The 4,206-nt window shown below is 37.3% G+C and overlaps 1 pseudogene; it reads right to left on the bottom strand.

Annotated features, from left to right (window-relative positions):
- Nucleotides 1-2,941: 2,941 nt before the first annotated feature.
- On the bottom strand, nt 2,942-3,895 carry LOC114887274 (annotated as a pseudogene).
- Between the last annotated feature and the right edge of the window lie 311 nt (nt 3,896-4,206).

Genomic DNA, 4,206 nt, shown 5'->3' with positions numbered 1-4,206 from the left:
AAGGAAGAACAAACAAAATCCAAAGTTAGCAGAAGGAAAGAAATCATAAAGATCAGAGCAGAAATAAATGAAATAGAAACAAAGAAAATAATAGCAAAGATGAATAAAACTAAAAGCTGGTTCTTTGAGAAGATAAACAAAATTGATAAACCATTAGCCAGACTTATCAGGAAAAAGAGGGAGAGGACTAAATCAATAAAATTAGAAATGAAAAAGAAGTTAGAAGAGACACTGCAGAAATAGAAAGCATCCTAAGAGACTACTACAAGCAACTGTATGCCAATAAAATGGACAACCTGGCAGAAATGGACAAATTCGTCAAAAGGTATAACCATCCAAGACTGAACCAGGAAGAAATAGAAAATATGGACAGACCAATCACAAGCAATGAAATTGAAACTGTGATTAAAAATCTTCTAACAAACAAAAGTCCAGGGCCAGATGGCTTTACAGGTGAATTCTATCAAACATGTAGAGAAGAGCTAACACCCATCCTTCTCAAACTCTTCCAAAAAATTGCAGAAGAAGGAACACTCCCAAACTCATTCTGTGAGGCCACCATCACCCTGATACCAAAACCAGACAAAGATACAACAAAAAGAAAAAAAAAAAAAATTACAGACCAATATCACTGATGATATAGACGCAAAAATCCTCAACAAAATACTACCAAACAGAATCCAACAACACATTAAAAGGATCATACACCATGACCAAGTGGGATTTATCCCAAGGATGCAAGGATTGTTCAATATACGTAAATCAGTCAATGTGATTACACCATATTAACAAATTGAAGAATGAAAACCAAATGATAATCTCAATAGATGCAGAAAAAACTTTTGACAAATTCTATACCCATTTATGGTAAAAACTCTCCAGAAAGTGGGCATAGAGGGGACCTACCTCAACATAATAAAGGCTATATACGACAAACCCACAGCAAACATTATTCTCTATGGTGAAAAATTGAAAGCATTTCCTGTAAGGTCAGGAAAAAGACTAGGATGTCCACTCTCACCACTATTATTTAACATAGTTTTGGAAATCCTAGCCACGGCAATCAGAGAAGAAAAATAAGAGGAATCCGAATGGGAAAAGAAGAAGTAAAGCTCTCACTGTTTGCAAATGACATGATACTATACATAAAGAATGCTAAAGATGCCACCAGAAAGCTGCCAGAGCTAATCAATGAATTTGGTAAAGTTGCAGGATACAAAATTAATGCACAGAAATCTCTTGCATTCCTATACACTAATGATGAAAAATCTGAAAGAGAAAGAAACACTGCCATTTGCCATTGCAACAAAACGAATAAAATATCTAGGAATAAACCTATCTAGGGAGACAAAAGATCTGTATGCAGAAAACTATAAGACACTGTTGACAGAAATTAAAGATGATACCAACAGATGGAGAGATATACCATGTTCTTGGTTTGGAAGAATCAATATTGTGAAAATGACTATATGACCCAAAGCAATCTACAGATTCAATGCAATCCCTATCAAAGTACCACTGGCATTTTTCACAGAATAGAACAAAAAATTTCACAATTTGTATGGAAACACAAAAGGCCCTGAATAGCCAAAGGAATCTTGAGAAGGAAAAACGGAGCTGGAGGAATCAGGCTCCCTGACTTCAGACAAAACTCCAAAGCTACAGTAATCAGGACAGTATGGTATTGGCATAAAAGCAGGTACACTTTAGTTAGGTACCAGAGCCTTGTAGAACATCCCTCTGCCACAGCAATCATGGCTGAGGAAAACTCCCACTTTCAAGCTCATTCAGAAACAATGCTCTCGGAGCTCTCTCTGTCCCTTCACATTTCTTTCTTTCATTCCATTTCTTCGTGAGATGAACAGTGGGTTCAAAAACTGGGCTCTGCATCATTAGCTGTGGGATTTTGATTAAGTCACATAACTATTTCCTTATCTATAAAACAGGATGAGGATACTTATCTTTTAATAGGAATTAAAGTACAGATTATGGAGTAATCTGCTATGGAGTACAGATTTTCCTTCTGAGAGACAAAAGGGAGGAGTCAAATTACCATGTTGAAAGAGTAAATCCCAGTAGGACAAGGTTTTGCCATATATTATTGTTTGTGTTTTGAAAGCAGGAAATAAATCTTCCTTTGCAAAGGGGAACCCCTGTTTTGCAGTTAGACAAAGAATCCTGACATTACATGTGACAATCTATTCTGTAGCCAAAAATACTATTGGTTAATTTTTAATCACAATCACAATCCACAGATATGTAGACAAGTTGATAACAATTTCAAGTACATTTCTGACAAAATGTCAGTTGACCAATACCATAAACAGAGGCATTTGTTATTGGTGTGTATTGTGAAAGGTGAGCAGAATAGTGTAGCTGATACATTCTCAAGCATTCTCAAGAATAAAGAACCTTAGTTCAATAAAGTATTCAATTGCTATGTATATGCATACTGAAAATCTAGAATAAGAGTGATTAATAAAAAACTCTGAAAAATTCTGGAAATATTTACAAGTTTACCATACCCACAATTTTTGTCATTCTCTGTTTTATGAAATTGTAAGTAATAAATCATTGAAACAGGAAAGGGTGCTGTGTAATGAAACCAAGAAAGAAAAAAATTGGTTAGACAGCATACCCCTCCATGGCTTACCTTGGATGGGAAAGACACAAGAAAAGAAGTAGTGTTATTCTTAGATGGGAAAGGTTATTGGCCCATTGTCTCCAACTTGTATAGGGTTACTAAGGGCTGAGAATGATCCTGTAGTCCAAGAATAGGCCCATGGGGTTACATCATGTGGCAAGAAAAGAAAGAAATTAGAGAAGAAATCCTGCCAAGAAGAATTTAGAAATACGAAGAAAAAAAACGAATAGTAGGAAGAAGATAAAGTGGAGCAGGAAGAGAAGGAAAAGACAAAAATGGAGGTATAAATGGTTCAGCTCAGTTTGTAATTCTCTTCATGGTTTTCTTCATAGCAATTTTGACATCCTTGTTCCTGACGCTATAAATGAGAGGGTTCAACATGGGTACTACATTGGCGTAAAACACTGAGAAAAATTTCCCCTGACCCACAGACCCAGCAAATGATGGCTTGACATGAATGAGCAGCCCAAGTCTATAGAATAGACCAGCTGTTATTATGTGGAGCCATGGTGCTGAAGACTTTGGACCAACCTTTATCTGATGGTATGTGAAGGATATTGAAAAGAATCAAGGTATAAGAAACAGAGATAATGAAGCTAGATACCATGACAACTGTACCCACAACAACAGAAACCACAAGTTCATTGGCATAGGTGCTGCTGCAGGAGAGCTGGAGGAGGTGGAAGATGTCACACAGGTAATGGTTGATGATGTTGGAATCACAAAAGATCAGCCTGATCATACACCCTGTGTGGACCACAACACCAGCAAACCCCATCACATATGAACCAGATATAAGCAGAGAATGGACCTGAGGGGACATGGTGACTGTGTACAGCAGTGGCTTACAGATGGACACATAGTGATCACAGGCCATGGCTGTCTACACATAGCACTCAGAGTTGACAAAAAATCAGAAGAAAAATAGCTAAGACATGCATCCTGCAAAGGAGATGATGTTCTTCTCTGAAATAAATCTCTTTAGCATTTTGGGGTAAAGACACATGAGTAACAGAGATCAATAAAAGACAGATTAAAGCCGAAAAAATACATGGGGGTGAGAAGGTGTGAATTTAGACAAATTAGATTCATCAAGCACAAACTGCCTACCACAGTGACCATGTAGTTCACCAGAAACAGGAAAAACAAGAGTAGTTGGAGTTCAGGTTGGTCTGTGAATCCCATAAGGATAAACTCAGTCACAGAGTAGGCATTTTCCATAGCCATTAATTGCACAATTGTGATCTGCAGGAACAGGGGTAGAAACTGACATTAACAATGGACTTTTCCTCTTTGTTTTCCAAGGGAGAGCTGGATCTGCTTGTTTATAATCTCACTTTTATAAAGACATAAATTAAGACATCCAAAATCAAGACTTATGATTATTCCTGATGATTCCTCATTTTCTCCTTTCTACCCTTACTACCGTTGTTTGTCTCTGTTCAGAAATCATGCTGGTAGACTCCCAGTGTCTCTGCATGTCATTTTCTCCCTTCTCCCCTGTGTCGGTTAAGGATCAGGGCTGAAAAGAGCAATTAAACAGGTAGTGTTCCCCACAACCA

Source organism: Monodon monoceros, unplaced genomic scaffold (genome assembly GCF_005190385.1).
Source record: "Monodon monoceros isolate NGI ecotype Baffin Bay Population unplaced genomic scaffold, NGI_Narwhal_1 Super_Scaffold_7, whole genome shotgun sequence".
NCBI classification, from domain to species: Eukaryota; Metazoa; Chordata; class Mammalia; order Artiodactyla; family Monodontidae; genus Monodon; species Monodon monoceros.
The sequence above is the reverse complement of the archived record's forward strand: the minus strand, read 5'-3'. Positions and strand labels throughout refer to the sequence as shown.